Source organism: Saimiri boliviensis, chromosome 11 (assembly GCF_048565385.1).
Source record: "Saimiri boliviensis isolate mSaiBol1 chromosome 11, mSaiBol1.pri, whole genome shotgun sequence".
Classification (NCBI taxonomy): domain Eukaryota; kingdom Metazoa; phylum Chordata; class Mammalia; order Primates; family Cebidae; genus Saimiri; species Saimiri boliviensis.
Window position 1 is genome coordinate 108,658,954 of NC_133459.1, and position 26,723 is coordinate 108,685,676.

The 26,723-nt window shown below is 34.6% G+C and overlaps 1 long non-coding RNA gene and 1 pseudogene across 1 annotated transcript in view; both read right to left on the bottom strand.

Moving 5' to 3' along the window:
* Nucleotides 1-26,723, bottom strand: part of LOC141580336 (uncharacterized) — a 494,168-nt gene that overhangs the window by 397,096 nt on the left and 70,349 nt on the right. The window lies entirely within an intron of this gene.
* On the bottom strand, nucleotides 3,215-10,886 carry LOC141580333 (small nuclear ribonucleoprotein Sm D2 pseudogene; annotated as a pseudogene).

Sequence of the window (26,723 nt, forward strand, 5' to 3'; positions counted from 1 at the left end):
TATTTTCTTTTCTGGTACATTTGACATTACTGTAGTTTAGTTAGTCTTTAATTATATTTCTACCATAGTGTCCCTATTATGATGACTCTGAATACCACCCTGTGTCTCTGATATTTATGGTTTTTGTTTAGCTCTGCCTTGCTAGAAGAATCCCAGTTTCAAATATTCTGGCCTGTTGTCTTTATAATGCACTCATATTTATCAAACCTTGCATCCTGGATTTTAGTTTCTAAAATAATGTCTTGGCACTCTTGGTTGAAATTTGAAATTTTTTTTCATGGAAATCTTATTACAAACATTGGTCAGACTCCCAGGCAAGCCCAAAGCTCATTTAACCCATAGTTAAATATGATACAGATAATATAAGTGAATTATTTCTCAATTAATCTGTAAGCCTATGCTGATTTCATACTGGACAAGAGCTTTCAAAGCATCTTAGTACTGTGGGCTAACACAAGTAATGAGTTAGCACAAAAGCAGCTCAGGGCAGCAGATAATGCTGGAAGAAATACAAAGAAATGATCATACTTGAAAATATAAGAGTCAGAATTTTTTAGATTGTAATTAACAAAAATATAACTAGTTCTTCTCAAGTAATCAAAGCTTATATTATGGATTATCAGGGAAGTAAGCAAGAACAGAAAAGAATCCCAGTCAGCAGAGAACTGAAGTCATGGAAAAAATCTGGAATGAATCTGAGAATAGAACAGCATGGGTAACTCTCCAGGCACAGCAACAGCTGCAGCGATCTGGTGCTTTTTATGCCCTCTGTGCAGTGCTGCGCTGTTAGGTGACTCGACTATTCTCTGTTTACCTCTTTCAACTTCTCTGATCAGTACTTGACTCTCAGGCTATTTTTGCATTAAAATGCCACATTAAGAACATTATTGCTTTAGATAGTCCCTATCTAATGTACTGGGGACCACTTCATGGGCTGCTATCCTCTCCATAGACAACCTTTTTTAGGAATGCCACCAATCTTTAATCCAGTCAGGGGCAGTGAGGGTGCTAAAGTAAGGTGGCCATATGTCCTGGTTTGTCCTAGTTTGTCCCAGCTTACATCTATTATCATGGTGTCATTAATAGCACCCCTTTTATTCTCAAAAGTGTTTGATTTGTATACAAATTATATGGCTGCTCCATGCAGAGTCACATTGAACCAAAGCACGAGATTTTTAGGTCAGAAAATGCCTGCAGGAGGGCAAGTACTGGCATTTACCCCAACCATCTGTCCAGTTCACTAGGCTATTGCTTCAGCAAGGGCCAATCCACTAAATTGCTAGATTATAGAACTAATTGTTACCAATATATGCAATTCATCAATTCTAGATGCAAATGTTACATTCATGCATTCAATATGTTTTACATGGAGTGTCTCTTTGTTCCAGGTACTATTCTAGGCACTGCAGATGCAGCAATGAACAAAACATAAAAATCCGTATCCTCGTGGTGTTTACATACTAATAACAGAATTTTCTAATTATGGGAAATATTCACTGAATACTTCTATATACAGGGCATTGTTGTCATTATATTATTTAAATATACTATCTCATTGTGTTTTCAAAATAACTCCATTGTGTAGATTCTACTCTCATCATCACCATCATTGTCATTGTCACCATCGTCATCATCAAGAATGACTAAGATCGACAGAAATTTAGAAACACATGATGGTGAGACAGTTAATGAGTGGTGGACCAAGGGCTTGAATCTAGACAGTTAGGTTCTGAGTTCCTGCTGCTGATCACTATATTATACCACTTCTCTGTTAATAGAAAGTACAGTCTCTTGAAAACGCATAGAAATTGTAGAAGATATAGAAGATTGTATGAGTCCAAGGAAGGACAGCTCTACTTAAAATGTCAAAGAAATTTTGAAGTAGAATCTGGATACTACAGACAGCCTTCACATTTTTCTGTCAATTCCCAACACTGATGGGGCACAGCTGGGCAGATATTTGCCCACTCCATGGAGAAGCCCTTGCAGACCAGTTGCCTATGAACACTTTGTGCTTAAAGGTTACATTTTTCTTAGATCACAGGCATGTGCTTGGCCACTGTTTCTCAAGTCCATACCTTTCCAGCTAGACTGACTTCTGAATATTTACAAACTTAGCCATGCTTTGCTAAATTCAACTTTTCAGCTTAATTTTTCTTTAAATATTGTTTTTATTATTTTAGATTTTTTGAGTTTCTATAACCATATTTTAGAATTTATGTTAATTTCAGAAGAGAAGTATGCTAGGATTATGACAGAGATGGTTTTCAGCTCTGTGAACACTTAGGCTCCTGTCTTACAACTAGTTCACCAAATTAAAATGCTAATTTTCATTTAAAAACAAAACCAATTAATTTTTAAAAACTTTATATGCATACATACACATATACATATATGTGTGTGTGTGTGTGTATACATATACATATATACACACACACCTTATTTTCTTTCCTCAGTATAATTGTTCATTGTGTACAATATTATCTCCAAGAACTAGACAGCTTTAGGCCAAGAGTGCAAAGTTAGGTTAATATTTGAAAACTAATTAATCCAACTCAGTTAATTACAGAATTAAGGAGCAAATGTGATTCTTTCAGTAGTTACAGAAAAAGCAATTGATAAAATTTAATACGAACAGTAAAAGTCTCAGTAAACTAGGAATATAAAGGAACTGCCTCAATATGATAAAGGCATTCATACAAAAGCTTTAACTAACTCTGCAATGGTAAATTAATAAATTTGTTTGCACAAAATCATAGAGAAGTTAAGAATGTCTGCTCTTACCCTTTTGGTTTAACATTGTAATGGAGATTCTAGCAGTGCAAGAAGATAAAAGAAAAAAATAGGCATAAGATTGAGAGAAAAGAAATAAAATTTTCTGCATTCCATAACAGTATGATTGTTTATGTGGTATCTACAAAATGATTGTAATTAATTTTTAAATTTAAATGATTGTGGGATATCAGATCAAAACAAAAATATAATGTCAAGTAAATATAAAAAATTAAATTGCATTTCCTTCTATATACTGGCAGTCAAAATTAGAAAATAACTTTACAAAACAATAATGTTTACAATAGCAACAAAAAGCATACTTTGGAATAGTTATTAATGTGCAAGAACTCTGCACTGAATACATTTTAAAGAAACAAAGAGAAATTAAGAAAGACAAATAAATGAAGAGATAAACTAACAGATTGGAAGACTCAGTATTGTTAAGATATTGATTATCCCTGCACTAACAGTGGCAGTCAGGCAGGGTTCAGCTGTTAAACAAGGATCACGGAACCCAAAATGGCACTGTTTCAAAATCTACAACTTATTGCAGAAAAAAGATATAATATATAGTAGGCACTCAAGAAACTTTTGTCTACTTTAAGTATCCTAGAGAAGTCAGGTACAAACCAATTTTCCTCCCTGTCTAAAGTTCACGGGGAGATACACTTTCTCTCTTGGAAAAGGAGCCACCATCATGTGCAGGGAACACCAAAGAACCAAGAAATCTAAAAAGGAATCTTGGCTGAGATTTCTTATACTCTGCTGACTACGTAAGCATTTCTGCTATGCAATCAGCCCCAACAGCAGAGCCCTCCAGGGATCTCTCTGAGACAGGATAGTAAATTACATAACTATTATTGATAATAATCAGTAAACAAAGCTAAAAAGCTGGTCCACACAACCTAAAATCCCTTGATCTCATGACTATGAAGCAAAAACATTATGAAAACATGTTTCATACCTTGATAGAACTTAGTTTCATGCAGGTACTTCAGCAAAACAGCTTAGGCCAAATCCAGAGGTGCTTGAATTAACCTTCATGATATTCTCCCTCAGCTAGAATTAACAACATCTCTATCATAATCCTAGCATACTTTTCTTCTGAAATTAACATAAATTCTAAAATATGGTTATGGAAACTCAAAGACTCTAAAATAATTAAAACAATATTTAAAAAAGAAAAATTAAGCTTGAGCCCTCACACTACTTGATTTCAAGACCTACTGTAAAACTACAATAATTAAGACTGCGAAGTTGACACAGTATAGATGATTAGATCAATGAAATAGAATAGAGAGTCCAGAAAACAGGCCCTTGCAAATAGAGTTCATTGATTTTTCACAAAGACATCAAGGTAATTTAATTAGGAAAAGATAGTCTTTTCAACAAATTCTGGAATGCCTAGATAAACATATTTTAAAATTGGGAACTTGGCTGGGCGTAGTGGCTCACCCCTCTAATCCGGGTAGATCACCTGAGGTCAGGACACCAGCCTGGCCAACATGGTGAAACCCCATTTCTACTAAAATATAATAATTAGCTGGGCATGGTGTCGGGCATCTGTAATCCCAGCTACTGCAGAGGCTGAGGCAAGAGAATCTCTTGAACCTGGGAGACGGAGGTTGCAGTCAGCCTAGAACTCGTCATTGCACTTCAGCCTGGGCAACAAGAGCAAAACTCAGTCTTGAAAAAAAAAAAAGGACCTCTTGTTCCAGCAAAAGATAGAATAGACACCTATTTCCCTATCTTTCTCACTAAGTAGAGCTAAAAACCCTAAACATTATATATGCAAAACACACAAGAACACAAGGAACAAGAAATAAGTGAATTCCCTGAGCTTTCTTTTAGTGTAATCCAAAATTAAAAGTAACAAACTACTAATATACACAACCTGAGTGAATATCATGAACATTACATTGAGCAAAAGAGGCCAGACATAATAGAGCACACACTGAATGATTCCATTTATATCAAGTGCTAGAAAAGTTCAATCTAATTTATGGGGATAAGAATCTGAAGAGGCTGCCTCTTGGAGAGCAGTGATTCACTAGACAGGGATCAAGGGAGTTTATCAGAGTGATGAAATATTCTACATCTTAATTTAAATGGTGTTTCCAAGTATATACGTTTGTCAAAATCCCTCAACACTATATAATTAAAATGTATATATTTGATTGCATGTATATTATGCCCAATAAAAAATTCTAATGGTAAAACAAATTATGTTTTATAAAATTATGTATTAACATGAAAGTAAGTTTAAGGTATAGTGGGAAGTCTCAGATCAGCAGAGAATGCTGATATGTATGGCGAGAACGAGTATGCCTATGAACTCTCATGAAAAAAGCTCACAAAAAGAAATATACCAAAATATTAATAATAATTGTTCTAATAAAATTAGGAGTGACTGTTTTTTCTATAGTTTCTGCAATGCACATGTAATATTTTCACATATGAAGAAAAGTATTAAATAAGTTTAACAGATGTATTCTACATCTGGTGACTATAATTAATAATACATACCTAAAGATTACTCAAAGAATATATTTTAAATGTTCTTACCACACACAAAAAAAATGTGAGGTCATACATATGTTAATTAGCTTGATTTAGCCATGCCACAATGTATACATATGTTCAAAATATCATGCTATAAAACAAATATTAAAATTAAATATTAATTTTTTAAAGAAATAAAAGGCACGGTTACTTTTCTTTATATTTACCATACCTCAATCACTAAAAACTCTTCAAAATCTCCTGTTCTAACAGTTTGAGAAATATCCTTGAATATTTATCTTGTAGATTCCAAATAGCATAATTTCTGTGCCGACAATTCTCTGTTTAGGGCTGCTTCTTGCTGACTCTGTCTCTCCTCTCTGCTTCCTGAATCCTTGTCCCTCTAAGAAACCTTGGGAGCTGCAGAGACTAAACTGTTTAAAAATGCAGATAACTGAGATCGAAAAGAGTATACAAATTTTTTAGTATCCTGTATCTAAGTTACTCAACACAATTATCCAGGCTTTCTTTTTTCTTTTCTTTTCTTTCTTTCTTTCTTTCTTTTTTCTTGTTTCTAACCACTAGAAAAAAAACACAGAGCTTTATTATTCCCAACACCAAAGGCAGCGGTCTTCATAGGACTGGGAAGTGAGTTCTGTCCACAGACAGGTGGCCCCTACCTGCCGGCGATGAGCGGGACCCGCAGGACCAGATGACCGAGTCCCCGCGCAGGAACATCCTGGAGATGTAGAGGTCTTTGCGGACTGGCTTGGACTTCTTGCCCTCGCCACTCTTGGGTACCTCCGTCCACACACTCTCCAGTACTTAGTCACAGTGCCTACCGAACGCCTTCGCACGGCCTGAGTCTCCTTGCTGTGGCAGCTGATGAGCAATGGGGTGTTGTTCTTGACTGACTGTGTGAACACCCAGAGTGGACCTGTGTTCAATTCCTCCTCCTCTCGCTTCTGCAGCTCCTCTGGGGTCATCGCACTCTCGGGCTTGTCCAAGAGGCTCACATGGTCACTATGCTCCCAGTTCACTCCCGTCTCCTCCGCATTGCTGCTGCCTGTGATAGGCAGGCTTCCTTTTCTTTTCTTTTTTATCTTTTCTTTTTTCTTTTTTTTTTTTTTTTTTTTTTTTTTTTTGAGATGGAGTTTCACTCCTGTTACCCAGGCTGGAGTGCAATGGCGCTATGTCGGCTCACCGCAACCTCTGCCTCCCGGGTTCAAGAGATTATCTTGCCTCAGCCTCCTGAGTAGCTGCGATTATAGGCTCTCACCACTACATCGGCTAATTTTTGGTACTTTTAGTAGGGACAGGGTTTCACCATATTGGTCAGGCTGGTCTCGAATTCCTGACCTCAAGTTATCCACCCGCCTTGGCCTCCCAAAGGGCTAGGATTACAGGCGTGAACCACTGTGCCCAGTGGATAGGCAGCCTTCTTAAACTGCCTCCCCAAAATCCATGATTGTGTAATCTCAGCCCCTGATGACTTCATGCCAAAGCACATTCCTCTCCACTTCTCATACATGCAGTCACACTGATAACTCTTAGACAAGATTTATCTTATCATCCTCTTAACATGCTGCAAGATTTTGTTGTTAAAACCTTGACCACTCACTTTTCAGCTCCGATATTTCTCTGTACATAGTTATCCACAACAATCTTGACATACAACTTATCTGTATTGCAACTGTAAGCTTCATAGTCAACAGAAGAAACACTAAAGTAAATTAACTTATTCTGGAACTTTACAAATGAAGAATTCATAGTTGGAGAGAAATTAAAGATACAGTAAATCTTCACTTGATGTCATCGACCAGTTCTCGAAAACTGTGACTTGAAGTGAAACGATATCCCCAAGGAAACCAATTTTTTCTCTCATCAACACTATGAGTTAGTTGGAAACACATTTAACTAAATGACATTATTAGAGGACTTGCTGTATGTTTTTTTGCTTAAAGTTACACTTTTCAAGGACCTATTGATGACATTAAGGACATGCCAGCTCCCAGTATTCAACGAATATCAACTTAACTCGTAATATGAAGAGGCACGAAGAAGACATACAGGTATAAAGGCAATTAGTAGTATTTACCAACCTTTACCAAGTGCTTACTTAGTGTCATCTACAGTGCTAAGCATTTTACATATTTTATTTAATCCTCAAAACAATCATGATTGTTGCTAACATCATTCCCCTTTTACTGACAGACACTAGTGTTCAGAGTTCAATAACTTACTCAAGGGCACGTAACAAGTAACTGAAAAATCTAGAATTGAAAATCCAGTAAGCTAACTCCAAAGACTATGCTCTAAATCTCATACCATTATCATACATAAGCTAACATGTATCTTTCTTAATCTTTTAAATATTTTAAATTAAATAAAAAGATTTTAATTAAGTCTTTTAAAATTAAATTTAAAAGATTTTAATTAAGCCTTTTGTAATCTTTCTATTCTTGGTATATAGTGTCTGGAATATAGTAGATTATTCACAATACTTTGGGCAGTCCATTAAGCTATCTAGTAATAAATCGAAAGGAAAATTTATTTAATCTCTGCTTTGTGGTAGGCTCTATGTTATCTTCTTTGCATATAGTATCAAACTTAATCCTCATAGTAGCCTATGACATTATTATGATTATATCATTAGTGCAGCTGAGAAACTAGCCAAGTTAAGAAATGCATCCAAAAGCTACTCCATTAAAACTTGGAGCTGATATTTATAGAAAATCTTACAAAAGACTTGAGTATTTCTTTCTGCCACACTAATATTTTTTGAGTCCACAGTAGATTGAAAAAGTACTCATATCCCAGAGAATACTTCTTATGCATTTTTTTTCTTATTAAGTTATCTGGAATTGAGCTAGTCCCTGCATCTGATGGATCTTCTTTCTTTAGCTGTAAGATTGTCCTGGAGGATCCCTTTCAGGAATTGCTAGAAGTGTTCCTTTCTCAACATCTGATCTCGTTTCCCTCACCTGACCTGAATGATGTGAGGCAGTAGACTTCAGTCTGCACTCTCCAGTCCCCTGCCTCAGCTATATTTTCCCCTTCCGAAAATATAGCTGCTATTAAACATTGTATTGGGGATTGAGAGACAAATCTGAAAGTGCCCCACAAAAGCTAAGTCCAAGTGGAATAATTCTTCCTCTAACAGGTGTTTTTTTCTAATTAAATGGCAAATTAAAGCTTATTGCTTCTCAGTTAATTTTCCTAACTCTGTTTTTTTATTAAAATCAACCAATCATTTTAACTCTCTAGAGTCTTTTTCTTATTCTGTTTCAAAATAGAAAAAACAAAATTACCTTAAAGCAATGATTGCCTTTTGTCCAGCATTGTTAGTGGGAGATAGATAGCCCCTTCATGGTATATTACTGTGGACTTTGGCCTGTGAAGAACAAGGCTGACAGATCTAGCCTCACAATCCATAAAAATCATGTATTATTTATGTTAGGCCAAATACTTAATAACATCTTTGATCCTCACTACCTTCATCTATAATGTGAAAATTATATTACTTAATACTAGCTTTGTAGGACTATGTTGTGGCTAATGTATGCATGAGCTAATGTGTGTGTGGTACTGAGCACAAGCACCAGCATAAAATGTATATACTCAAAAACATGAGTACCTCTCCCTTATTCACCTTTGTATTCATGGAGAGTCAGCATAAATACCTTGTATTTTCAGTCCAAAGCTTTGTTTTGCTAGTATTCTTTTCTGTAAACCTTTTAACTCTGTAAAACTATCACACATACCCTATAAATACATACAATTATTATACATCAATAAATTTGTTTTGATCAGCTAAGTTAGCAGGAAATTTTTAAAAATCAAGATTCAGTATTAAATGTATTATTCAATGTGTGCAAAGAGACAAAAATATAGTTTTACTAGTATATGCAGAGATAAAAAGAGAGAGATGAATATAAACCAAAATATTAATAGTGATTAGCTCCAAAAGTGGGATAATGGGACATTTTATTTTTTTCTCTATCATACATTTCTGTATTTTGATTTTTTGCAGTAAGCATGTATTACTTTTGTAATTAATGAAACTACTATCTTTGAAAGAGTAAAAAATACAATATTTAAACAAATATGGATTTTTTAAAAATACAAACCAACATTAGCATGGAAATTACATTTTGGAGGATAACCTGAAACTAGAGAGAAAGCTAATATGCTGATGCTAGATTTAGGAACCCAAAAAGATTTCATCAGGTTCTAATTATGGGCTGAATCTAACTAGAATTTAATATAGATACATCAAAAATCTGGAGCACAAGTTCGAAAATATAGCAGCACATACATAGCCTTTTGAGGGTTTAATTTTCTACAAGACTCATAAGAACCAACAACCTATCTGTACTTTAATATACACCAAAGGAACATGTTGTTAAGGCACATATGCTACTTTAATTCATCCTCAAAATATGGAGACAGCCCAAAACTATTCTACCTAATCTGTATTACAGAGTATAAAGTAGCAGAATAAGGAAGATGAATCTATTTTAGCTATTCTGAGCTCATCAGAATAAACTTAGACATAGTTTTGAATATCAGAATGAATGAGATTTGGGAATACTAGATTAAGTGCTGAGAAGAGTATGTAAGAGGATTGGAGGATTCAGTACAATGGCAAATGAACTGTAGTCAGAATCCCTAAGGAGAAGCATGGTTTGTGTGAGACATCTTAATTGACCTCATATATTATGCTGAAAAGAAATTAGACTTTTTTTATATGCCCTAAGGAGTAGCACAAATAACAATTAGTATAATTTTCTGGGAGCTATATTTCATTTCACTTTAATAAAAAAATAATTTCTTAACAATTACATCTATTATTAAATTGAATAGACTGTCATTTTTAAAAAGTTCAATTCACTGGGGGTTTAAAAAAAAAAGCAATAGAGTTTTCTCTCATAAGAAATGGCCTCCAGTGAACCTTCTAACTAAAGGTATACTATTTTAGGATATGGGTTTTATTTTTCAGCCCCATCATCTGGTATATTCAATAAACACATATACTCTGAAACGTTAGCTTCCCTATTCTAATAGGGGGAAAATGTGGACTTGACTGATCAGTTCTGAGACCCCCACCACTACCGTATATTTTTCTTAAATTTATTTCTGATTTTTTAAAATTAGTAATCCGTCAACTAACAAATCATAATTCCAACAATGGCTAACATGTATGGAGTATTTACTATTCTCTAGGCAGAATGCAAATTTTCTCCATTGATTTTTTCAATTTAATCCTCATAATAACTCGAGTCCTTTAACTCATCCTACTTCTAACCATATTCAGTGCTATTCCTATATCCATTTTACAGATGAGGAAAAGAAGGAATTAAGTAACATTGTTATATCCATTTTCTTTATGCTGCTCCTTGGGACCCAGAATAAATGTCTAATGTCTCCTTGGCAGACAATATGAGGTTAATTACATTGTGCCACAATTCAGCAATGTAAGTAATAGTTGGGATATCAAGAGGCTCACTCAAGACACTAACTCCAAAGTTGAAGTTCTTCATTTTTATGTATTTTAGGTAGAAAACACAAAGGCATTGAGAGAATCATCAGGACAATTTTTCTGCTAATGAAAATTTTTAAAGGAAAATTTAACATCCAAAGGAAAAATATAATTATCAATACACAATGTATTAACTTTTTTCTTATATTAATCACCACTGATAAATGTTGGTGGATAGAAAACAATATTGCAGCAAGCAAGATTGACTATAGTTTATTGAAGATGAGCATTTTACTAGATTTCTTTGTAACTCATTGTTGACTCACATAAAAATCCTAGACTACTTTACCAATCTTTAGCCAATAAAATTCCACAACAGTATTCAATTCCATAAATAGCTCAACACTAAACTAACCTTTCAAAATTATTGCTGTTTGATCCAATTTAAGTGTGCATTTACTAAGTACTTTTAAATGGTAACGTGTTCAAGACACACTTTAAAATGCTGACAAAGGTACTGTCCTATTCTGGAGGAACTCAGAGTCTTTAGGAATCACAGATAGATAGTGAGATCACATCATCAAAAAGAAGAAAGCAATTAGATATAGTTAAATCCAAGGTGTAAAGGGAAGAACAAGAATAAAAATTGTATTAGACCATTGGTTACATATAACAAATTTAAAAAATTAAATCTCCAATTCATTAGGAAATTAAATTTTGTGGAAGAGTATTCGAATTCTAAAGTAAAACATTCAGAAAAAAAAAAAAAAAAAACAGGAACCAAAGCCATTCTGTTTTTTAGGGACTGAAAAGGGAACTTGGTAATTATTAGAACTCTCTCTTTCCATCACTTCTCTCTAATGATTGTCTTTAATTTCTTCTACTAATGCAAGGCTTTTTTCATCTTAGTGACTCAGTAGGCAATAGGATCTTCCATGTTCAGTTCCTGTTAGAATAATTTTGGTAAAGGACGCTGGCCAAGTCCCTTCTACTATAGTGAGAATGTCTAGAGCTGTAGCAGATGTGGGTTATGAAGAAGGATACTGGGCAGATAAAAATCACTGCTACCATAGACACTATCTCCAAGAGAGAAGGTCAGAAATCCTCAGAAAAAAAAGGCTAAGAAGTCTTAAAAATCAGTAAAGTTTAGTCAACTCTTAAAAGGGTAAAATAATAATAATTTTAAAAAGCAAAGATATCTCAGCAAGAATCAACCTGATATATTGCCAAGGTACAGTTGGAAGTGGGCATTGTAGGGGAAGATGAGGCTGGAGTGTCAGATCAGCATCAGGTCACAGAGAACCTTGCACACTATGCCATGGATCAAAGATAACTGATGAGACTGCATGACCCAAAAATCTAATTTTAAAATTTCTAATTCTGCCTACTTTTCAATAAGCTAATGCACATTATGTCCCTCACTGGCAAAAATTTTCCTCTTAGCAAACCCTACACCTTTATCCTTTTTATTCACCACCCCCTGCTCTTCCTCCACCATACCATTTGCCTCCTGGGTATACCCCTAGCCTCCTCAAGTCTGATGGTGTCATATATTTGTATGGTAACAAGCTTAGGGCTACAGAACAATGGTGGCAAATCAGAGACTTTTCTTCCTGGCAGGGTTTAGCTGCTTCAATCAGTTTTCTCTCAACCAACTCATTTTAGCTGAGGGCATAAAATTCACGTTGTTTGCCAATCCATCATGCAACCTCTCCCTTGAACTCTATTCATCATTTTATCCAAAGAATTGCCTAGGAAAGAAGCATTTCTTGAGGCACATATAGAGTTGGGGCCTATTATAAAATAAATAGTGGGAAAATTAAGTTGTTTCAGTTGCATTAGAAATCCACATTTGTGTTTTATGCATCCTTTCAAATTCAGCCTCCTTCTACCTTACAATTAATATTTTGGAGTCTTCATCGCAGAGTGTATATCCATCACAGGAAAACTGTGCCATTCTTTCTTTTGATATTTTTGTTGTTGTTGTTCACATGCCAAACACTGCTGCGTAGCCTTCTCAGGGGAATTCTATTTCAGCTCCAGAAAGTTGTTAACATAAGGCTGAGCCTGTACTGTGACCTTATTATGACAGCTTGTTCAAAACCACAAAAGACAAAGGACAGGAAAAAGTTCAGAATTTGTGTCTGTTACATATGCACATGATCCCCACAATATGCGAAGTTTAGAAATGGTGGAGGCTACAGTCCTAGAAGAAAACCAAAGCAGACAACTATTCTTAACTGCTTTCAGCCATTTCAATAGTCTGAAGCTCTTCAGTATCAAAAAATAAATCTGTTAAAATGCAGGGAAAGATGGCAACTATTCAGACATAAAAGATAGCTTATTAAAATACCCATTCAACTCAAATTATTGAAACTTTCAGGTTAATTCTAAGTTTTGGTATGGAATCCTCGTTATCTGTGAAGGTGACAAAAACCCTGTGTGATTCCACACTGGGGAGTGACTGGAAGCATTCCATGGCAGATGTAGAATATGTACATGATATAATATCAAGACAAGAAAACTGAAGCCAAAATAATGTAAACATATTTTTAAAACCATATGTTTATAAACATTGTTTTAAATGGTGAAAAATTAAAATTAATCAAAATAATGAACAAAGAGGAGATAATTGTGGTATATTCATGTCATTAAATGCTTTATAGTTGCTAAAAATGACATAAAAGTTTATAATCCAACAACATACTTAAACATAAAAAGTCAAGCCAAATATTATTTATAAAGTCTTATTATATAGATTAAATGCATAGAAAAGAAGTTTTATATGGAATGCAGATATTTTAGTCTTTTTTCTTTTTAAATGTTTCCTGGTATCTTTTGGTATTTTTTATAATAAAAAATATAAAATACTGGTAAAACCATATTTGAAGAATAGTTTGTCAAAATCTGTTAAAGGTGAAAATATCTATGTCCTACACCTAATACATTTATTCCTAGATATATAACCAAAAGAAATCTTTACAGCTGTACACAAGCATCAAGTATAAGCAGTTTTTTGTAGCATTCACTAGATATAAAAGAACAGAGAATAAACTTCGTTTTTCTTGTTTTTGTTTTTTGAGACAGACACTCTGTCACCCAGGCTGGAGTGCACTGGCATGATCTTGGCTCACTGCAACCTCCGTCTCCTGGGTTCAAGTGATTCTTCTGCCTCAGCCTCCCGAGTAGCTGGGACTACAGGCATGTACCACCATGCCCAGCTAATTTTTGTATTTTTAGTAAATATGAGGTTTCATCATATTGGCCATGGTGGTCTTAAATTCCTGGCCTCCCAGAGTGCTGGGATTATAGGCATGAGCCACTGCACTCACCCAAACTTTGTTTATTTAAAATAACATTAAATTCAATAAACCAGAAATGCATGTAGCAACATAGGTAAATCTCAGAAGCATACTATTGACCAAAAGAGAAAAAAATCAAGTTGGGGAAAATACATATAGTATAACATTTTAATAAAGTTTAAGACATCTGTATTAGTCCATTTTCACACTGCTTATAAAGACATAACCAAGACTGAGCAATTTACAAAAGAAAGAAATTTAATTGAACTTATAGTTTCAGGTTGCTGAGGAAGCCTCAGAATCATGGTGGAAGGCAAGGAGGAGCAAGTCACATCTTACATGGATGGTGGCAAGTGAAAAATGAGGGAGAGCTTGTGCAGGGGAACGCCTCTTTTTAAAACCATCAGTTCTTGTGAGACTTACTCACTATTGTGAGAACAGCACAGGAAAGACTTGCCCCCATGATTCAATTACCTTCCACCAGGTCCCTTCCCAAACATATGGGAATTCAAGATGAGATTTGGGTGGGAACACAGCCAAACCATATCAACATCCCTTATACAACTCAATAGTAAAAAATAAATAAATAACCCAATTTAAAAATGGGAAAAGGATTTGAATAGACATTTCTCTAAAGAAGAAAAAGTCAACACGTATATGAAAAGATGCTCAGCATCATTAATCATTAGGGAAATGCAAATTTAAACCACAATAAGATAATACTTTATGCCTGTTAGGATGGCTATTATCAAGAAAACAAAGATAGCAATTTTTTTGGTGAGAATGTGGAGAGATTGGAACTCTGTATATTGTTGTTAGAAATCTAAAATAGTAACTATGGAAAACAGCATGTAGGATCATCAAAAAATTAACAAATAGAACTATCATATGATCTAGCAATCTCACTACTGAGCATATACCAAAGATAATTGAAATCTAGATATCAAGAAGATATCTGCACTCCTATCTTTATTGCTGCATTGTTCATAACAGCCAAGATATGTAAATAACCTGAATGTCCATCAACAGATGAAAGGACTTTTAAAATGTAATTTATTCATACATCAGAATATTATTCAGCCTTAAAAGGAAGGAAATCCTGTAATATGCAACAGCATAGATGAAACTAGAGGATTATGCTAAATGAAATAAGCCAGTCACAGAAAAACAAATATTGCATAATTATATGAAGTGTCTAAAATAGCCAAACTCATAGAAACAGAGTGGAATGGTAGTTGCCAGGGACTAAGGGAGAAAATATGAGAAGTTATTGTTTTTCAGTTATAAAGGATCAGTCATATAAGATGAATAAATTCTAGAGATCTGCTACACAATGTTGTGCCTATAGTTAATAAGACTTGGCAATTAAAAATTCTTTACTGTAATAAATAATTTTTAATTATGACATAAAACATCACTTTCTTAGCTCCTGCTGCTATAACAAATGTCATAGACTAGGTGGCTTAAAAAAATAAACATGTATGTCTCACATTTCTGTAGTCTGGGAAGTCCAAGAAAAGGTGCCAGAAGATTTGGTGTCTAGTGTGGGCCCACTTCCTGACTTGAGGACAGCTACAAAGGCTGTGTCCTCACAAGGCTCCAAAAGAGAGCTCTGTCCTCAGTGTCCCCACACAAGCCTGAGACACAGTTCTGGATTCATCATTCCTTTAAAAAGACACAAATTCCATCATGGGTTCTATGTCATGATATCATCAAACACTAAAAACCTCCCAAACGCCACACCTCCAAATAATATCACAGTAGGGATTAGGGCTTCGATGTATGGATTTGAGGGTGACATTAAACATTCAGTCCATAGCAATCATAAAGAATACTATATATTGTGTATGCATGTTTATATTTACAATAAAAGGGAACAATGCGAGAAATGCATGGGAAGGACAGATACCAAATTCAAGATGGTATAAACCTCTAGGAGAAAAGGGAAGAGATTAGATCAGGGAGAGATGTATAGACTTAATCTGTCGTTTTTATTTTTCTTTATAGTTTTAAAATTAAAAGCAAAGTAAAAATGGTAAAAATTTGGAAAGCTGGGTGGTAGGAATTTTGGTCATTACGCACATCTCTTTTAATATGCTTGAAATATTTCATGACAGATAAAATATTTTAATACATTAAAATTAAATTTATTAAAAAGTAGCAAATGTTTATATTATTTTACACATGATAAAATTACTATATTTTTATACATCACAGCTTGTTGTATACAAAACCTTAAAAGTAGTTTTATTTGTGTGTTTAAATGGTCAGAAATGCAAGGAAACAGAAACACAGTTGAACACTGAGAGAAAAACAAATAGTAAGTTGCAAATTACTAAGTAAAAAAAAAAATGAGAACCTAAGGAACTGGGAGTCTGAGTAGTTTTTAAATCTGGGTAATCTTTAATTACCCTGAAGGCCATATAGGGTCTGTTTTTGGGTATGGACTCTGCACGGTAGTGGTACTGTTAGGGTATGAATTCTAGCTCTATTACTTAGTTATACAATGTGCAACTGTGGGCAACTTATATATTCTGACTAGGTCTCCATGCTTTTGTTCCCTCATTTATCAATTGTAGAGAATATGAATAATTACCTCATAAGCTAAATGTGAGAAAAAAATGAGTTAATACATATAAAATGCTTAAAAATGTGGCAAGCACCTTTATCATTTAGATATTAGCTCAAAGTTCACTGCCTCAGAGAGAAGTTACCTGGAAATGCAAGCTAAACCCCATTCACTCTCTACCACACCATCCTGTATTATCTTTATAGCACTCAACATTTTCTCATAGAATTTTATGTGCTAATTTGTTTATTTGGCATTACTGCCCTCCTTCCAACATAATACGAGCTTCACGAATGCAGGGTATTTTCTTGTCTTCTTCACCACCATATTACCAGGACCTGGGTCAGCACCTGGCAGAAATATTTATTAAATGAAGCATAAGGGACACATCTGTAATAGTCAAAGAGTCATGATAAACTTGAATGTCTATTCTTGGATATTCTTCCAGATGTTATAGAAGTCAGCTATAGCAAGACAGCTTTGGTGAAAAGGCTAACCCAGCCATAACTCATGTCAAACCATTCAATGGCTCCTATACCAGCTGCCCCTTCAACAGAAACTGTTTCCACTCACAACCACTACTAAAGTAGTAGAACTGTTACAAGATATGGATTCGGATCCAGACCCCAAGAGAGGGTTCTTGGATCTCACACAAGAAAGAATTTAGGGCGAGACTGCAGTGCAAAGTAAAAGCAAACTTATTAAGAAAGTAAAGTGGTGAAACGACAGCTACTCCATAGACAGTGGGACGTTCCCAAAAGTAAAAGGAGGAACGCATCCACCCTAGGTACAATGCTTGCACATACAGGGAGATGTCCTCTGATACAAGGGTTCATGATAAAGGATTAATTTTCTTAATTACTATAGTTTGCAAGAATAGATATTATCATCTTTTAAGCAAAATTAGGAATGCCTTTGCTTTCCAGATACTGGTATATATGGGTACTACCAAGTCTGGGTCTGTTTAGTAAATGTTATTAATTTGTTCCCTTAACCATAAACATCTAGAAGGCCAGGAATGCTGAACTTTGAGAATGCAGCCCAGCAAGTCTCAGCCTCATTATCCTAGCGCTCACTCAAAATGGAGTTGCTCTGGTTCAAACACCTCTGAAAGAACTAACCAACCATGTTGTATCATATGAACCTGTCTTGAGCCAAAGCTAATTGGACTAGGAATGAACAAAGGGCACTCCAAATGTTAGCTGTGCTTTGGCAGTCATATCTTGCCAAGAGAATCTGAACAAAATGCACAGAGACAGTTGTCAATTAATAGTGGTTGTTGAAGCTAAGTGTTCATGATGTAGTGACAGAATCTGGAGACCATGTTGAGCCAGGCACATTTTGAGTAAGCAAAATAGAGAGTTGAATAGAGCACTAGGCAAAGCAGAGATAAGAAAGACCATATGGTTCTAGCGAGTTAATAAGAATGAATTAACTTCCTGGCTGCCAGTTTCACTAGAATATAAATTGCGAACTTTGCCTGGGGATCATGAAGACCCTCTGCATTGCATGATAAAATGCTCGATTTTGCTAGTGTAAAAGAGTGACTATTTGCAACCGAAAGAACTTTGACTGGAGCTCCATTGAAATTTCCATATTTTCATTCAAAGGTAAATGTGATCCAAATTTATAGAATCGAGGTGACCTGTTAAGAAACAGTCAACGAAGAGTAATCAAGTGTGTAAGCCAAATCCAATCAAAATGTAACTCTTACATTATGAATATACTCATAGAGGGGGTATCATGGTGAAGTCAAATGGGCACTAAGGTCCGTAAAAGTGGGTACCATGTCCTAAACTTCTCTAGTCCCTTCACATTACTCAACAAAGTTCAGAGAACATAGTGGTTGCTCAATGTACACTTTTGATTGCTTTTAACACTCTGAAGTCTGAAATTCTTCCATGTTTTTCCCTTTTTATCTTTCATGCCTATTTTTCTATAGGAGATAAGATTTGCTCTGATATTTGTTACAGCAGAAAATCTTAACCCAATGGTACTAGCACAGTACAGCAATTATAACTCAAGCTGTTTTCATTCTACTAGTTTGTTTCTCTGCCCAATAAAATATAATACCACTGAGAAATGTGGTGAGTATAGAGTCTAAATCATTGTGAGAACTTAAGTTTTAAAAGGCAGCAACAAACCTCTTTGAATATAAAAAGTAAAAGAAGCCTGAAAAATTGCTTCCTTAGAAACTGAGAAAGTAACTCTGGAAAGTCAGTCTATTTTCCAAAACAAATAAAACAGAAAAACAATAGGTTGAGCATAAGGTTGGAAATGGATGCCAAGGGCTATTTATTTTAAAGGTACAGAGTATTATGGAATAGTCAATAAAATATGAATGCAAATTGTCTGGGTTTCACTCTGAAACATGCCAATAAAAACTTGGCTGACTGAACATTATTTCCTATCATACAGATGTGAAAATGTGGAAGACATACAATAATTTTTTTATAAATATAGAATCTTTTATGTAAATCTGGACCTTCCCTGAGTTCCCAGAAGCATCAGAATTATTCCCTAAGTCAGTTTTCTCTGTGCTTTCCAGCACGGTGTTATCCAGAGAACATAAATAATTAACCATTGTTAAGAAAACAACGTTTGCATCGTGAGGCAGTAGAAAGTGCAAGTTCTTTTAAAAAGGCTAAAAATATAAACATACTAATACTTTTGTCTCAAAATGTGTATTTCATTATAACTATGACTTCCAGGAACATGACTCATTTGAATGAAAAAAAAATTAAAAGATTATATTGAGAGTTTTGAACTGATTCCCCATGCCTATCTTGACTAGGTTGATTAGGTAAAATGAACTACAAGTTAAGGATATACATCGCTTTTTCCAGTATTCAAAAGCTTATTCCTGATCTCCCAGAGTATAACAGACTAAAAAGACAAAATGTTTTGTGTATCATCATTTACATCCTCAATAAAATGTATGTAAAACCCCCTGGAGAAGAGGTGTTAGGCAAATCCCAAATATGATTGGTATTTAAGCTTAGTAGAGTAAAAATATTTTAAAGGTTGGCTTTCAATCAAATCTTTGTCCATAAATAATGGAGGGGCCTGACTTGCCTTGTAGAAGACAACCAAAGTGAAGAGAAGCTTTGTTTAGAATACAGTAGCTACAGCTTGCTTCAGCAAGTTTTAAAGACTTTCTTCTCCTTTCCATCAAATAACCCCTAAAGTGTCATATTCTTGTTGGTTTCCCAAGCAAAAGCAAGAAATGCTCTATTAAAAATTTTATAGCTGAGTAAACCAAGTCCCAAAGCACAATAAGAAATACAGCAAAAGGAACAATAAATTTTTACACTGTTACTTTATAAAATAAGTTTATTTCAGGTTATTTTCAGGCTATCTTTAAAATAAAAATTGATTCGTGACCAGAATTGACCGAAATTAGGCTCCCAACCTTTCTCTGTTTAGGCAGTAACTTTGCCTCATGGGTTGCCTTTAATAGAAAAGTCATAGTTATTCTTCAAAAACCTAAGATTTAATTAGATTTTAAGGGCTTTTTCTGTCTAACCAAGACCATGAGATTTTTTTCCTGATAAAAATATGAACTTGTTGCATTTTGAATTCATTCAGAATATCCCTTAAAAGAGGTTGTGGAAAGGGATAGATTCTACTCCTCAATTTTAGCTTTCCAGGAATCAAATAAAATACTGGCACATTCATTTATGGTCCCTACTATGTGCTGACTTTTGTCATAAACCAATTGAATCTAATAACACAATTCTTCAATTAGAGAACATCAACAATAGAAAGAAAGAAAGAAAGAAAGAAAGAAAGAAAGAAAGAAAGAAAGAAAGAAAGAAAAGAAAAGAAAAGAAAAGAAAAGAAAGAAAGAAAGAAAGAAAGAAAGAAAGAAAAAGAAAGAAAGAAAGAAAGAAAGAAAGAAAGAAAGAAAGAAAGAAAGAAAGAAAGAAAGAAAGAAAGAAAGAAAGAAAGAAAAGAAAGAAAGGAAGGAAGGAAGGAAGGAAGGAAGGAAGGAATGAAGGAAGGAGGAGGAGGAAGAGGAGGAGGAGGAGGAGGAGGAAAAAAGAGGGCAGGAAGGAAGGAAAGAAAAGATCATGATTTGCTTAATTAAAACTTTCCAAGGAATTTAGATATCAATAGAAGGTATACTTAATCTCTGAAGTGGTGAAAATCTGCATTACATCCAGAAAGATTTCAGTTCCCAGATTCTCTTAATAAAAACACCGCCTGGAAGAAGCTCTTAACTCAGTGAACCTATTAACATCTGAATTATCTTCAAGTACAGACAGTACAAAGTATTAAAAATATAGAAAACGGGATATTGTCAAGTGCTGACTCCGTGAAATGCTATCAAAGCAACGTTAGATGAGATAGAGCTGAGTTTACTTTTACCATGGTAAGGGAGGGTACTATCATTACAAAATCATAGTTGTGTCTCAGAGCAGGGAGTAAAAAGTTGGGATATTTGTGGGGTTTTAGACTCTAGTTTAAGGCATGTCTTTTAATTCATGAGCTTAGGTAAATTTTATAAAAAATATATTAGTTTAGTATTGATGTGCCCAAAGACGAGACTTTTCAGTTAAGTTTAAATAGTCTTGGGGACTAAACAGTCATTAAAACCTATCTATTGAAGAGTTAAATAGTTTGATTTTCATTTAAATAAATTCTTCAGGATGTTTCTGGAACAAGCAATAAAGTTACTTTCAGCTTTTGTCTTCCTAAGCAAGAGTTTCTTGGAAACTGGAAACAGTGGAAGAGTAAAGTCACATTAACGTCGACAGAAAGCTGCATGGGTACAAATGTTTCCGTTCTCAAGGTCCCTGAAAGCAATAACCGTGTAACATATTATATCATTGGGACAAAAGATAAATGATAGGATACTTTCAAGTAAAGCTGGTTGTATAGTAAAGCTTGTCTTTATATGACAAGACTTCATCCTTTCCAGGTACATAGCCCACATTCCTTTTTCTTCCAAATAAGATAACTGCATAACTTTTAATATTTTACTCCAAAGATGAACCACTTTCTGAAAATGAGACATATCATTGACTTTCAGCACACAGAGGTGAAGACCTAATGCAATACCATGTGTCAGTCATTGCAGCTGGCAGAAATTGTGTGATTCTGTTATTTCTTAGGTTAACTCCCTATACAGCTCTAGAAATATCAGTAAAGGAAGGCTGGTTATGTTATCTATATAATAGAGTTTTTGCTTTTTAGCTGATTTATGTTCAAGTTAGGCACAACATGGTATAGCAATTAAGAGCATGGACTAGCTAGACCATGTATTCAAATCATAACTGTGCTACTCGTTAGTTAAGTAGACCTTATTTAACCAATCTGTGTATCAGTCTCCTTATCTGTAATACAGAGAGAATAATAGCCATAATACAATAAGTTGTTATGAGGAAAAATGAGCTAATAAACATGAAGTAGTTTGAATAGTACTGTAACAAAGGGTCAGCCAACTACAGCTTGTACCCATTGCCTATTTTTGTCCAGTCTATGAGCTAAGAATGTTTTTTATATTTTTAATCTTTTTTTTTTAGAGCCAGAGAAAAATATTTTGTAACGTGTAAAAATTACACACGATTAAAATTTCAGTGTTCATAGCAAAGTTTTGTTAGGATACACACATGCTCATTTTCTCATTTATTGTTTATGGCAGCTTTTGCGCTGCAATAACAGAGTTCGATATTTGCAACAGAAATAATATATAACATGGTTTGGCCTTTTAGATGAAAACTTTGCTGACTCCTGCTGTAGAAGATACTACTGCTTGTGGTCTGCTCAGATTCCATTGCCTTACCAGTTCTGTGTATCCTTCACCTGGCTTTTGTGTATTTGTACTACAGATTATTTCACTGTGGTTCTCTTTAGAGGACTGCCCTTGAGCTATTAGAACTACTTTGACTGCAGACACCACCGTCTGGAAATGCCTGGGAATTTATATTTCCCTCATTCAAGTATGACCCTAAGCCAACAGCTAAATGGTATGAGAGCATAGGTCCCTTGCCTCAAGTTGGAATAAATTCTGAGGGATAATTTATATTTCATAGGTACCTTTATACTTCAGATACTTTTTATTGGAAAATGCCTTATTTTTCAGTCTTCTACTTATCATTCAGTGTAGTACAGTATCCTGCCATGCTGTAGAGGTTACAGGTTAATTTTTTTTCCCATTGTCAGTTTTTCCTTTAAACAAAAAACTTGTAAGAAGGAAAATACTAAATTTGATACAACATTTTAACAAGGGCTTTCATTGCTTAGAAACAAGAACAATACATTGTAATATCTCCTATTCTTACTACAGTTGCTCAGAATTTTCTAGTTAACAATTTAATGCTCATGGTTGGGTGATCTAGATGTGAGTTTTCTTTCTCCAGGTTGGACAGAGAAGTTTTTGACTGTCCATTAAATACCAGGACCTATAATCAATACTGAGAATACAGTGAATGTAAGATGACCCAGACCTTAAAAATTTCATGCTTTTGTGTGGTACTTGCAATTTCATATGCCACTAGAGAAGGGAATGAATCTTCCACTATATTTCAAATTTTTGGAGTGCCAAGCACAGGGACATACTGAATAAATACTTGTTAAATGTAATTGTATCTCATGATTTTCAAGAATGGAAATCTATTCAGCCAAGAAGCTGAATTTCTGACATAATTTCTAGTAAAGAAATTATTGACTCATAGCTCAACGTGATATAATGTCACAAGAAATGGGCACCAGGCTGAAAACTTGAAGTTCTGACTCTTCCTTTCCACTCTATTAATAATTCCCTAGGTGACATTAGGTAATTCTTTTTAATCTCTGAACCTCAATTTCTTTAACTATAAAATTAAGAAGCCAGACTAGATTATTCATAAGATTTGTTTCAGCTCTGAAATTCTGATTCATTTTATCTCTTCAATTATTTAGCAATGCCTGACTTTTCATGAAATGATATACCTTACTTCAGGGCTCTATCCAATACTATTATGTGAGTTAAACTACAGAATTTTTCAGTATGATTAACATTATTGTTGAGACATAACCAATATGTCCTATGATTTATTCCTTTTACAGTCTCAGGCATAAAAATGTTTCCCCAATATGTCATTCTTAGTTTTCAGTCACTTGTTTTTTAAAAAAAATGTTTGCAATTAGTTCTAAAAATATTTATTAATAATTTTCCATCTCAGATTTATAGGTAGATCCAACTTCTAATTAATTTCATTATTTTCTGTCTGAGCAAATTACCTTATTTTATCATTTTGAGTTAATTTTAAGATTTTTACATTTGTAACACATTCAAACCTGTTCTCTTTTTATTAAACTACCTTTGCCTCCTTCTTAGGTCCCTCGTCCTTATTATGAGTCCTAAGACTAGTAGAGATAGAAAGTGTCAGCAATGTGCAGAACAAGATTTTCAAGCACTTATTCCGTTGTAAAAGCATCAATTTGAACAACTACCTATGCATAAAAATACCTTCACACCAGCTAGGAAATCCAGCTGAGAAATTACAGCACCCAGGTAAAGCACAGAAATAAGGAAAGATGCATTTAAAAGTGTACAAAAGACAGTTTCATATTACACGCATTACCCCTTTTCCCAGCTTGGGCAGCACAGTACTAAGATAAATATTCTCCACATAGGGAAAGGAGAGTAAAGTGAGAAGTCAGCTGAGAACTCAGGTTTTCCATAGATCCCAACGCAGTAAACATCAGCATAGTAAACCAGTACCAGGCTGGCCCCTGTGGACTCAGGCTCTAAACCTACACTAGCATCAAGCCAACACCCATGGTCCCAGGGTGATGGCCTTCCCAGTGCAAGGGCAGCAAGTATAACTCCAGAATCCAAGATATCCCCTTAAGACCCAGGCTCCAAACACACTCCATCACTAGGCTGGCCCTTGTGGATCTAAAATTCAGTCCATACCACAGATTCAAGCACCAGTTTTAGCAGTGCAGACTGAAGCACCAGGCTCATATCTGCAGACCTAAGCTTCAGGCAAGCCTCTGAAGACCCAGGCTCCAGGCTGGTTCTTGTGGACTCAGGGGCTAGGCCTTCCTTCCCACTGACCCAGGATTCAGGTCAGCCCATCTAAGGATACCAGCAGCAGGCCAATCAGTAGAACCCACTAGGTAGCCCACATAAAATTTCTAGATAGGCTAACTACTGAAGCCAGTCAATAAAGGCTCTAAGAAGTCTTCTACTTCTTCAAAATACAGACATCAAAGCCACTAGCATCATAAATAGTCAGAAAATAATGACACCACTAAAGGAACAAAATAAAGCACTAGTAACTTATCCTAAAGAAATCAAGATTTACCAACTTCTCAACAAGTAATTAAAAATAATAGTTTGAAAGTATCTCAGTAAGCTGTAAGAGAACCCAGATAGTCAACCAGACAGAATGAGGAAAATAATAATGAATAAAATGAGAAGTTCAACAAAGAGGTAGAAACTAGAAAAAAAGAGCTAAACCAAACTTCTGGAGCTGAAGAACACAATGACTGGGCTGAAAAATTCCATAGAGAGCTTTAAGCAGAAGAAAGAATCAGCAAACAAAAAGATGTCATTTGAAAGTAACAAGTCTGAAGAATAAAAAGAAAAAACATTGTTGCAGTTCTACACAGTAAAAATCACTATATCAAACAGCAAAATTATCTCCTTTACAATGGTATAAAAAGAATAAAATACTTAAGAACATATTTAGCCAAGCAGTTGAATGATCTGCAAACTGAAAACTACAAGATATTAGTGAAAGAAATTTTTGAAGACACAAATAAATGGAAAAATATCTCATGTTTATGGATTAGAATAATATTGTAAATGGCAATTCTACCCAAAGTAATCTACAGAGTCTTGCAATCCTTATCAAAATTCCAATGATATTTTTTAAATCCTAAAATTCATATGGAACCACAAGAGGACACAAATAGCCAAAGCAATCTTGAAAAAAAAAAGAACAAAGCTGGATGCCTTGCACTATCTGATTTCAAAATATACTACAGAGCTATACTAATCAAAACAAAATGGTTCAGACATAAAGAGAAACATATACACCAATGGAACAGAATAGGAGAGCTCAAAATTAAATCCACATTTATGATCAATTTGTCTTCAACAAATACGCCAAAAACACACAATAAAGAAAGTCTCCTCAGTATACTGTGCTGAGAAAACTGAATATCCATATTCAAAATAATGAAATTGGATTCTTTACCATATACAAACATAAACTCAAAATGAATTTAAGACTTAACTGTAAAACTGCTAGAATGAAATACAGAAGAAAAGCTTATTTACATCAGGACAGGCAATAACTTTTTTGATATGACACCAAGGCATAAGCAGCAAAAGCAAAATAGTGGACAAATGGGAGAGCATCAAACTAAGAAGCTTCTGTATTACAAAATAAACAATTAACGGAGTGAAGACACAACCTAAGAAATGAGAGAAACTATCTGTAAGCCATACATCTGATAATGGATTAATATCCAAAAATATAGAAACTCAATCAACTCAATAGCAAGATAACAAATAACTCTATTAAAAAGTGTGCAAAGGACCTGAATAGACTTTTCCCAGAGGAAGACATACAAATAGCCAACAGGTATATGAAAAAATGCTCAACATACCTAACCATCCAGGAAATGCAAACCAAAACCATAAGATACCACCTCACAATGGTTAAAATGGTTAAGATAAAAGAGACAAAATATAGCAAGTATTGGTGTGGATGTGGAGAAAAGGAAATCTTTTATACTGTTAACAGAAATGTAAATTGCTATAGCCATTATGGAAAACAGTACGTATTTTCTCAAAATATTAAAAATAGAACTACTGTATGATTCAACAGTCTCACTTCTTGATATATATCCAAAGAAAATGAAATCAGCATCTCCAAGCACATCCATGTTCAAAATTATTCACAAAAGCCAAGAAATGGAATCAACCTAAATGCCAGTCAACAGAAGAATGGACTACACACACACACACACACACACACACACACACACACACACACACACATATATATACACACATATATAATGAAGTATTATTTAGTATAAGAAATAAAGGAAATATTATCATTTGTAATAACACAGATGAATGATG